This window comes from Simochromis diagramma, unplaced genomic scaffold (genome assembly GCF_900408965.1).
Source record: "Simochromis diagramma unplaced genomic scaffold, fSimDia1.1 OVJJ01000165.1, whole genome shotgun sequence".
In the NCBI taxonomy this organism is placed as follows: domain Eukaryota; kingdom Metazoa; phylum Chordata; class Actinopteri; order Cichliformes; family Cichlidae; genus Simochromis; species Simochromis diagramma.
This window is the reverse complement of record NW_024387467.1, coordinates 2,988,198-3,000,609: the sequence shown is the minus strand read 5'-3', so window position 1 is coordinate 3,000,609 and position 12,412 is coordinate 2,988,198. Positions and strand designations below refer to the sequence as shown.

Here is a 12,412-nt window from a genome sequence, read left to right as displayed (position 1 = left end):
TAGTAAATTGGGAGAAGCTTCCTGCTTGATTGATGCAGCAAGTAATTTCCTGTATGAGGGAAATTGTCTTTTGTGATACTATTTTGAACATGCATTTCTGTTGTCCTGTCATCTTAGTGGGTTAATAGCTGATATGCAAATTAGTTGATCAGTTTTAGATTAATGAAAGGTGACTGAATTCTAGCACGAGTGAATGAGATGTGTTGGAGTTTTTTGTGTGTTGTGTGGAGACTCTAAAACACTGAGTTTCCTGTTTTGATGTGCGAGTGAATTCTGTATTTAGATACACAACTCTGAATACGTCAGAACAAACTTTTTGTGAAGTGCATGACAGCATGTCACATGTTTTATGATGAAGGGAAAAAGGAAAAATTGAATAAAATAGATCTGTGGCCTAAATGAGTGAAGAGCACAGACCTGGTGATTAAACTCATAAGTTAAAGAAGACATTAGGCTTATGTTGTGAGTTGTGCAGCTGATGGTTGGTTTGGAGTGAATCTAGCTGATGATTCTTCTCCTGTTGTGAAGTTGATGAGGAGTTTGTGTCATGACTTAACAAGGCCTTTTTATTTTGATACTTTCACAGTGCACTGAGGGTTTGGTTTGATAATCTCTGTTATTTTTCATTTTTTATTTTTTATTTTTATTTTTTTCAACAGGCACTGATTTCTGTTTGTCAATTTCTAAGCAGATCTGTACGTCGGGAATTAAAAGCGCTATACGACTCGTCGTCGAGAAAACTGTTGATCCAGCAGGCCCAAAAATCAGGACTATGTAAGTGATACAAGTGACTGGTTTTCTTGGCTTTACACTGGCTCCTGGTTACAGGTGCTAAAAAGACTACTCATCGGAGTTGGGATATTTTTACTTTTATTTTGTGTCTTTGTAACGTGTATATCGCCATGTATAAAACTCATGATTAACCGCGTAATATTTTCTACTGTTGCTGCATAAATAGCTGTGACAAATGATGATGATAACTTTGGCCTGTTGGAACATGAAGACTTTGTGTGATTAATGACGATGTGACAGAAAATGTACAACAAGATGTTACAAACTGGTATCTCACTTAAAGGTTTACTGACAACAGGAGGGAATGTCAATGGAAAATTGTATTTAGTAGTCAGTATAATCTTTTAGTGATATAAGTTTGCATATGGTAGAATACTGCATGTAGTTATTTGTATTAGGAAATATTCAACCATGTATACTTAGAGGCATATAATTAATTGTGTGTGATCTCTAACAGGCTGCAAAGGCTTGGTGTGTATTCCACACTAGAATGCACACCCACATCCTGGGAGCACGAGAGAGGTCATACCTTCTCTTATTGTTTTACGGCAGGATTAACGTAGCTATGTCTGTTTTAGTTTAAGTGCTTCTTTACATATAGATGAACTGCTGGACTTCCTCACCATGTTATTTAGGGTGAGGGGGAGACTACCCTTTCCTGACCAAGGATGTACCTTTTGTGCTTTTATGACCCTTTGATCAGCAGGACACACACACACACACACACACACACACACACACACCACTGAAGTATAAATAAAGACCAGGGCAAAGCTCAGCGCGAGTCTCTGAGACTGCCCTTGCTAGCAAGAACTCTGTGTGTTTCTCTTCTCTGAGTCTTTACTGAGAAGTGTTTTAGAATATTTTCCCTAACACTGTGAAATAATAATAGTCAAGAAATCAAAGTGATCAAATAGGAGAAAGTGAACTAAAATAAATAAAGAAAACTAAAACAGTGGATTAGTGTTAAGGTAATGATAAATAAATTGCTAAAATTAACAGTGACATTTAAGGTGATCAAGTACTCAAGGATGAATGGAGGATTTGATTGCTGACTGTATGAGAGCTGTTGGGGTGAAAGGACAAAGATTTGTGTTCGCGGTTAAGAGCAAATAAAAATTCACATTTGGGGTTTAAAGTCAGTAAAGTTCAAAACAAAATAAGCAGAGATGTGTTGCTTTAGGAGTGATGAAAACATATGCAGTCACAGTGAATAATGAAAGTCTCTCAGTCTGTCGTTTACAGGTGGGGAACGGACCTGGATCAATTCTCCATGGGCAGCAGTCGGAAGAAAATGATAGGTTAAGATCATTAGAAATAAAAAAATATATATATATAGAGACACCCAGCCAGAATTTTTGGTTGAATTGTTTTGCGGATCCCCGTCCTCATCCTGAACAAGCAAGCTCCAAGGAAGCTGATCTCTCCCTGAAGACGCCGAGTGCAGTTCCAGAAGCACAAGCGTGAACATCAACAGTGGACAGGAGTCCAAGAGACAACACCAGAGTTCTGAGCAGAGAGGTCCAGCAGCGCTGTGGGCAAACGGCATCAGAAAGAGAAGATCCACCATCTTGATTGGATGGATAGAGATGCGTTTCCAGCAAGCTGCAACCTAACTGTGTGTGAAGGACTTTTGAGAAGACTGTCTGAGTTTGACATTTGCCATGTTTGGAGCGAGATGGCAATGAAAGAGACAGTGGGACAAAGAGGTCAAAGGAGCTTGGAAAGAAAAGCGTCTGGACTTCTTGGAGTTGCTTGAAGACGTTTCACCTCTCATCCGAGAAGCTTCTTTAGTTCTAAGGTCAAATGGTGGGGAGTCCCAGATTTAAACCCAGTGGGAGTTTCCCCCCACAGAGGGACAAAGGACCCCCTGATGATCCTCTACCTAATCACATGAGCCAAGGTGTGAAAGCGGGTGTGGGTCCCAATTAGCCAGGGTTTCGGGTGAGTTCATTGTGAAACCTGGCCCCACCTTATCATGTGATTTCCTGAGATCAGATGGCCCAGGATGTGAGTGGGCGTTAAGGCGTCTGGGGAGGGAACTCAAAACTGGATTATAGATGGCAGACAGTTGGTGTCGTAAACCACTGCCTCTGTTCAAAGATGGTCGCTCACAGTGGACATAGATGGCTTCTTTCACTCCTCTTTCAAACCATCTGTCCTCTCTGTCCAAAATGTGAACGTTGGCATCCTGGAAAGAGTGACCTTTGACCTTTAGATGCAGATGAACTTGTCCTGTGGAGGTGGCTCTTCTATGTTGTGCCATGCTCTTGTGAAGTGGCTGTTTGGTCTCTCCACTGTAGAGGTCTGGGCATTCCTCGCTGCACTGTACAGCATGTACAGTGGGACAAAGAGATACACGGGACAAGAGGTGAAGAGAACTGTCTGCCATTGGATTGCAAAGTGGGAGAGAAGAACGGAGAGAAAGGAGCAGGTGAGGACAGAGGCGGCTGTTTTAGTGTGGGGAATCAAATTGGGTTAAGGAATCCAGGGAAAGAGACGACTGCCTTGAAGTGGAGGATTGACACAGTGTCCAGACCACCAAAAAAAGGGGGGAGGAAGACAAGCACTGAGGTATGCGAGAGTACTGTTAGAAAAATGGAAAGAGACACCACACATGCACATAATATGCACTAGAGATAACACAAAACCATACATAAAGTGGCACACATCCAAAGAGGGTATTTGTAGAAGGGGTTAACAACACACAGCGTGGTTGCCGATGGTAACCTGCAAGCATTTGGGTTTTAGCTGTGCCTGACTATGACAGAGTTTTTCATTTAGATGTTTCTGAAACAAAATTTGGAGTGAACGGAGTTTTGTTTCAGAAAAAAGGGGGAAGGTACATAAAAGGATACATAGAAACAGAAAATGTATTAACCTGACTAACACATACACACACACACACACGTAATGAAGCTCATTAGGATCAAACACAATTTTAAGTAGGTAATACGGTTACCATCATCCTGTCTGGTTTATTGAGTGGGCTGAGAACTGATACATAGACGACTGAATTAGTATTATTTTGGGGAACATGATAGCAGGGGTGAACAGAATCCTGCAGCCAGAGTTTAAATGAGTGAAACTAGCAGATTTTTGTTTTGTTTTGTTTTGTTTTGGGTTTCTGAAGTATGGTGAAGGTTTTACCATGGCACCAAGTTTTAGATTTGGTGTTTTCTCACCTATAAGAGAAAGAATATTCTGTGACAAGTCCTATGACCGGGCTTCTGTTTTTTCATTTACTTTTGTTTTTTAGTTTTATCTTTTATTTTTCATTTTATTTTTTGAACAGTGCACTGATTTCTGTTTGTGAATTTCTTTTCTTTAAGCAGATCTGCACAACGGGAATTAAAAGTGCTATACGACATGTCGAGAAAACCGTTGCAAGTGAGTTTCTCCACATTAAAATGGACTCTGGAGAAAGCCACTTATTTGGGACAATTAGAAAATGAGAGTCCCTGCCTGAGAAGGATTCAGCGAGGTAATCCGATCTAAAGTTCTTGTTTTTCTTTTTGAAATGACGTCATTTTGCTGAGGGTGGAAATCTAAATGCGGCGATGGTTTCCACTATCAGCAAAGAAAAAAAGAATGAATGAATGAATGAATGAATGAATGGAAATAAAAACAAACTGACTGACTGGTAAAAGCTGACAAGACTTGACCACGACTCAAGGTTAACCTCCACCTAGACAGGACAAAAGGGTGGATGAATTTATATGCGTTTCTTTTTACAGGAGCAGAAAGATGACAGTGACATCTGAGGTTGCATGACGATTTAAACTTTTAAATGCTACTTTCTGTGTTTGTGAATCTACCAGGGGGGTTGTTCAGGGGTTTGTGTTGTGTGTTGCTCACAGAGGTAACTGTGACAAAGTGTGTATACACCTGCGCAGCGCTACAATTTGCATTTTCCTCATTTGGAAATTGTAGGCATTAAATTCAACTGACCTGTTTTAACAGCAGTCAACCAAAACACAGAGGTTGATGAGTTCACTATTCCAGTAATGTTTGAGTACTTCCTCGTTTTTTAAAAAACTGGGAGGAGTGGGGAAGTAACCTCATGATAGTCCTGCCTCTTGCTGCCATATCATAAAAAGATCAGATTTGCAGATGAGACAGTTGAACTTCAGATTTCTGGAGACAGGATGGAGACCATCTTGGTTTTCTCTGTGTTGCTTCTGGCTTGCTCTATCTCAGCAGCTCAGACAGCTGAAAATGAGGTCATTCTTAAAAAAAGATTGCGCTCCTACAACCATTTACAAGTGACATGGAAGCTGTGCTGACAGGGATAGTCACCTCTTTGGCTGTACAAAAAGAGCAGATCACACTTCTTCAAAAGGAGAATCAAGGTACAAAATTGTGTTAGTTAGTGAGAGACATAACAGCATCAAGAAGCCTTCATATGATCAGCTGTTGTGTTCCAGTTATTTTAAAGAATTTTTTTGATCATGTAATGTCATGGTCCTGGGTCGTGTGACCCAGTGTTTTGTGTTTAGTCTATTTTGATGTTTATTGTTTGTTTAGGTTCATTAAGTTATTCCAGCTCATTTGTAATTATATGACCCTTGTATTAAGCCTCCCTTGCCCTTCATGTGTTTATGTCTGTGTGTCTTGTGTTGTCAAGTTCATGCTGTCGCTTCTGTCATCTGCCCCTGTACTCCGTCTCCCTGGTTCGTGCGTCTACCTGTCATGAGTCATGTCTGCGTGGTTATGTTTAGTTCATGTCATGTCTAATCTCCATGTTTCATGTTTTACTTTGAAAGTCTGTATTCAATGTCAGTGTATTTAGTTTCACCTCTCCTGTCCTGTCGTTAGGTTCATGTGTGTCAGCGTTGCTCCCATGTGTGGCCACTTCCCCTGATCATCCCTCATGTGTATTTAGTCTCTGTGTTTCATGTAGTCTGTGTCACCTCGTGAGCCACACCACCGCACGGCCTGTCTCTGCAGACCGTGACATGTAAATACAGAATTTTACAGGAACACTAAAGCAATCTGAGGACAAGCTGTGCAATCATGTTCTATTTCCTTTTGTTTTGTCAGAACAAGAAGCAAAACTAAAAAAAAGTGGAGACACAGAAGACTGAGATTGAGCAGCTGAAGCAGCGGCTACAAGGTACGGTGTGCAAATCCTCATGGGCAGAATTTCTATAGAGATGTTGTAATATTTATGTTTGAATGTAAACTGTTGAAATAAAAATTTCTAATTGTCAGCCCAAACAGAAATGCACTGCAAATATATTCACTGGGAAGTGATTTAGCATGACTTTTGTCATGCATTTTATTTGAATTGCATAGTTATTGGTTCCATCTTCAATAACTTGTCTTTTATATGGAGTGAGAGAAACTGACTGAAGAGACAGCAGGGATAACAACTTTGAATAAAACTGCTTCATTTTTTCACATATATCATCAAATGAAGCAACATATAGAGCAGGCAATGCAGGACCACGGTCTGATGTCACGGGACTGAGTGGTCAGTACCAAAACTGGACTCAGGTGCAGAAACCCAGGACAGAGAAGGCAGGTAGCTTTACAATACACTTAGTCTTAGAAAATGTGGCAAGAACAAAAACCAGTGAAACGTAGAATTTGAGCTGAGCAATGTGGAAAGGCTGACCTGAGGTGAGATCTAGAGGTTCCTGATAGAGTGTGGTGGCTGGGGGCAGGCAGGTGAGGCATTGAGTGATTTCAAAAATGGTGGTTTGTTATCCTGAGTCCGAGAGAGAACCGTGAGCCAGAGGTTTGAGAGAAGGTGAATCCAGGAACTACAGCACAAGAAAGTAAGGTTAGCAAGATTATTCACAAAGGGAGCTTGAAACATGAGAGCCAGCTACCAACATGGATTGATGACAAACTGGCAGTGAATGAAGGTCAGTGGGAGGCTTTAATCAATCTGCGTTGATTGCCTGCAAATCAGCTCCAGGTGTGAGAAACTGGAGGAGGATCCCAGGTAGACTCAGGAGCCTGACTGAAAATTGCAGCCGCACACCCCGGACCATGACATCTGAAGTGTTTAATGGGAGCTGATGTCACATGCTGCTCCAAATATACTCTCTAATCATGTTGATGAAATATTGGTGTTACTGGCACATCCTGATGTGCCCATGCTGGCAATAATCGGCTTCTAGTTTATAATTCATTAAACAAATGTTTTATATATAAAGAATATTAACTGTTAATAGTGGTAAATAAGATTGATAATCTAAGAAGGCTTACATAAGTAAAATCGATTCAACCAGTAATCTATGAATATTTCATAATAAACTTCAGTTAATCGAATTATTAGTGAAGTATAGGAATTAAAATGGAGTCAGTGCCTGGAAAAAGGAGTGAAGGTGGAGCAGTGGTGACCCATCACACTATTACTTTAATTTACTTTATTGATTTGTATAGCACTCTTAACACGGTAAAAATGTGCTTCACAATAATATAAAACAGATAAACATAAAACAGCACAAATCTAGTTAAAAGCTCATCTAAATATTAGACTATCACTCTATCTGTACTTTCTGTGCTGCTTACAAACTGAAGAATCTTTAACTTATGTTACGAGTTCAAAAATTGGGGATGGATACAAGAGGAAAAACCACAATAACAACACTGGTCCGGCCGGGTTGAGTCAAACGATGATTTTAATGATCACACGCGTGGGAGATGGACACTGTATGCAGACAGCCTCAGATCTCAAAATGGTGGAGCATTGATCAAACTCTTATAGCCTCTGGTGGCCCCCACCTTATCATAAAAGCCTAAACATTCACATGCTTTTCTCTCACACAGCGCCTAAGCTACGACCTTGGCTCCCTGTTTATCTGCTCCTGCTGAGATGGGGCAGAAAACCTCTCCAGTATGTTCTGTTCTCTTTTAATCAGACAAATAAGGCGATGACTTTCTGCGAACAGTATTTCTTATAACTCAGCAGTATAATGCATCATAAAACAATATCATTCATTCACACTAAATCAGCAGTTTAATGTAATGCAAATCAGTTTAACAAATACAATAGTTATCAGCTTCTTCTAATTCAGGAGAATAATGCAAACTAAAACTACATAATAATTCACAATCTTTAATTAGGGGTATAACATGGCATAAAATAATATTATAATCTGACACTTACAGTTTCACAACAGTCTGTTTTTAGTGCAGTGAACAAGATGACATTTCTTCAACATGATATCTACATAAACTAATATTTTAAGACTATATCAAAGTAATGCATTTACCAAATGGGGTTTGTGTAACATGTAGTATTTGAATTCACAGCCTGTACAAAGGAGGTATAACTGTAAAATAGGAATTTTAAAATAATGACATTTCTCTCTCTCTCAGCCCAACAGGTGGCTTTCTCAGCCTCTCTGGTGGAGCAAGGTGGTGCACCTTTTACTGGACCATTTAACACAGAGACTACTCTGATCTTCAAACGTGTTGTCACAAACATTGGAAATGCCTACAACCTACACACAGGTAATAACACTGAATGTCACTTCTCTGCTTTGTTGATGTCAGGCTGATGTTTCAGATTTTCTAACAGCTGATTTTTCATGCAATATGGCAAAAACAAATGTCCCACAGGTATTTTCACTGCACCAGTCAGAGGAGTCTACAACTTTGAGTTGACCCTGCATGGACACGGAGACAATGCATATCCTACAGCTGCTAGGTTGTTCATGAATAAAGAGCTCATTTTTTCGGCATGGGAACATCAGACAACACATTCTTCAAGTACCTCTAATGGTGGCTCACTGCTTCTAGATGCTCAAGATGTGGTGTATGTGCGCCTCTGGCCTGGTGCAAGGATATTTGATGATTACAATCATCATACCACCTTCAGAGGTCATCTGCTTTTCTCCATGTGAAAGGTGTACCAGCTGAAAACTTCCTGTTTGGGTTGTCTTGTAGCTTTTTCTTTTTTCAGAAGTAAAACAGGAAGTAAATCACCTGCTGGGATTATTTTTCATCTGTCTGTAAATCCAAAATCCAGATACACTAAACAATAATGTCATTTGGATCTCTCTCTTCTGATTTCAAAATTCAATGTGATTCCATTCTGTCATTTCATTCTAATAATATATCATAATAAATCGAGGATTAAGCAGCAGAGTTAGTTTCTTTGTGTGTTTTAATTGCCATTATCTCATACTGACAGCAGAAAATCAAACACAGTCATGTCACAGTTGTGTTTCCAGAACAGAGATGAAACCCTACACATGCTGGGAGTTAGGCCTGATTTAAAATTCTGTGCTGAATAGTTCTAGAGTCAATGACGTCGACGATAACCTACATCAGTACATCACCGCTATTACCTTGTGGTGGTGTCCTGGTGTTTTATATGCACTGCCAGCTGTTAGAAACAAATAAAATACTGGACCCTTTGTTACAGTCAGATATTTGTACTTCTAGTTTTTCTACATCTTAGTACGTTCCTTCACATCCAATCTGATTTCAGTAATATCCTTCCTGGAATTTGTTCAAGTTTACCAGTTTTTATTTTGATGCTATGATTTTTTCTTATTCTGTCACTGATAAATTAAAAAATTGCAACAAGAAAGTAGCTGAAAATCCACACTGTAAAACCCAATGCGTTAATTTAACTCAAAATTTTTGGTGAAACTGATTACATAAAATATTTTAACTAACTAAAACAAACAAAAAAACAAGTTAAATAAACATAATTTATATAGTTGATTTGGATAAAAAACTTAAGTTACACTGATAAATGTTTTTTTGTTATATCCACATTTTTGGTTTGGAACTGTCACTGTGTGTGGAGACAGGCTGTGCGGTCGTGTGTGTGGTGGACCCAGGTGCGAACACAGGTGAGGAGACGGAGTGAATTTAAATTGAAAGCGAGCCTTTATTATGGCCGACGACATAGAGGTTAAACAAGGCAGAACTAAACTGGGGAATACTGTGATAAATTATGCAAAGACTGGCCGTGAAAACATGGAGAGTGGGAACACAGACGACGCGACACAGACTGAATGAAACACAGAGACTAAATATACATGAGGGATGATCAAGGGAAGTGGAAACACATGAGGGGGAACAGCTGATACACATGAACCTAATGACAGGACAGGAGAAGTGAAACTAAATACACTGACATTGAATACAGACTTTCAATGTAAAACAGGAAACATGGGGATTAGACGTGACCTGAACTGAACATAACCACACAGACATGACGCATGACAGGTAGACGCACGGACCAGGGAGACTGAATACAGGAGGATATGACATAAACAACTAAGAAACAAAGGACTAAACAGCAACCTCAAAATTAACTAGATGAACTAAACTAGGGCACAAATGAATACCAAAATATATAAAAACTCAAACACTGGGTCACAGACCCAGCCCGTGACGGGTACTCTCTACTTGATCTTTTGACTTTCAAGTACAAATCTACCTCAATACATTTTAGGAATTAATAATTAGTTTTAAAATTTTAAGCATTTTAAGCTAATAGGACTCAAAGCTTTAAAATACACCCAAACTCTTGTAATAGCCAAAACTACTGTGTTTTGAATTGGATATTAAAAGAAAATGTGTTAGAAATAAGCAATTACACTTGTAAAAACATAAGACAGACAACATAAATTTAAGTTACAAATTTATTGAGTATTTTTAGCTTGCATTACAAAATGTCTTAACATTTGCACTTTTTCAGAGAACCAAAAAACTTGCAAGGGGATAGAGCTAAGATCCTCTATGACAAATGGAGTTCAGTAATAAATGACAAATTAAATTTCATTGTGTGTATGTTCATAAAGGGAAAAAAAATCTGTGGCAAGCCCATAGATAAATTCAACAGTTGTTATTGGGGAAAATTTCAGAAATGTGAAGTTTAGACACAAGTCTACAATATTAGAAATAAAGAATTTCACAACATGTTTTAACAGTATTCTGATTTGAATAACACATGAGTCATTTTATTAAACAAACAAACAAACAAAGAAAAGGAAAAGAAAAAACCCTCAGATAAAATCCTTCATTATCAGGGGGGAAACTGAATGTAAGTAAATTACAGTGCAGCTAATACACTGAAATATTATTGGGAACTGTTATAAAATATAATCCAAGTGCCTATTTGATAAGTATATATTAAAGACTATATTAAAGTGTAATATTAAAGGGTAATATTAAAGGCCAGCTTTAAGGGTTTATATATATATAAAGTATACTGTGCTTTAGGTCTTTAGGTCATTAGATTTCCTGGTGAAATGAAACTGTGATAAACAGGAGCTTTAGTGCAGACTTTTCAGAGAATGTAGCTCATGTTTGTGCTGCTAGATGATAACCTGAAGGTTGTCTCCTGTTGTGTCCGTGAGGAGTGGGGGTGCAGAGTATATCACTCTCATCCTGTCAGTAATGCAGTAGACCTGCAGAAGGCTTTCACGCTGTGCACATCTCCCTTCCTGAAGGTGTTATTGAAGAAGATTGTATTGAATAAACTGATTGCATATGTTTTGATTACACTGAGTTTGCGTCTTCTCTGAAAAGCCTGAGGACAATGGAATTGGGGTCGATAATTGGTGCCTGTGACCCGGATCCAAAATGGCTGAGAGACACGAATTAGATCGTAATCATGGGGTCATGAAACGAGGCGAACAGAGGACAGGTCTAACAGAATTTAAAAGGTAAGCACCACCTGTTACATCCAAGTGTGCATATTGGATGAACCCTAACTCGTCTGTTCGCTAATTTAAACAGAAGGACTGGTAGCTCCCCTTACGATAAGGGTTCAGATCGCGCGAACAGGTGTGAATGAATGTGTGTGTTTAGTTAGTTTGTTTGTTTGCTTGTTTTAATCAATTTTAAATCATGCTTTTTATTTGTTTTTGTTTCTAATGTCTCTGTAAAGCACTTTGAATCACCTTGTTGTTGAATTGTGCTATACAAATAAATTTGCCTTGCCTTGCCTTGCCTTAAACGGCACTCATGCAAAATTCTTTCAGTGTCTGGGCACTAGAGCAAGAGACTTTTGTTAAGAACTGCAGGTTGATGTCTAACGGGAGAAATTTTGTCCTGGGGTTGGTTCCCCCACCGATGGCTGTACGCAGCGTCCGACCAGCAGCGTCTGGGGTCCTAGGCTGGTAACCTGGGAATTGAGGACCCTCAAACCACCCTAGAATAGCACAGAGCAAGAGACGTTCATTAAGAACTACAGCTTGATGTCTGGCATTCTAGTTTTGTTAAAAGCAGTGTAGGGACTAACGCGTTATTAAGTAACATGTTACAGTAACTACGTTATTGTGGTAACGAGCACGGTAACTAGTCATTATGCCAAAATCAGGAACGCGTTAATCGTTACTGGGATTTAGATAGGCTCGTTATTTGTTACTTTGTGTGTTGCGTTCGACTTACCTCGGAAATTGGAACACGGACCTGGGAATGATGTCACATGCGAGTAAACAGCGTTCTGGTTAGCAGATGTGTAAAATTGTTTGGTGGTGGCTATGGTGGAGCTTCCACAGATTTAGTAACATTAGCAAGTGGTGGAGGCTGGCCTTACCGTCCCGTACAAACGGAATCGTGTCGTATTCAGAGAAAATATTACACGTTTCGTATTGAGCTGAAAAAGAACACAGTTTGTCCCGGACTACAGCTACAA

At 39.3% G+C, this 12,412-nt stretch overlaps 1 long non-coding RNA gene across 1 annotated transcript; it reads left to right on the top strand.

Annotated features, from left to right (window-relative positions):
- The first annotated feature begins 3,047 nt into the window (after positions 1-3,047).
- LOC120723410 lies at positions 3,048-8,238 on the top strand. The gene is made up of 3 exons (XR_005693736.1): positions 3,048-4,276; positions 5,836-5,908; positions 8,128-8,238. It is a non-coding gene; the product is annotated as an uncharacterized LOC120723410 (long non-coding RNA).
- The last annotated feature ends 4,174 nt before the right edge of the window (positions 8,239-12,412 follow it).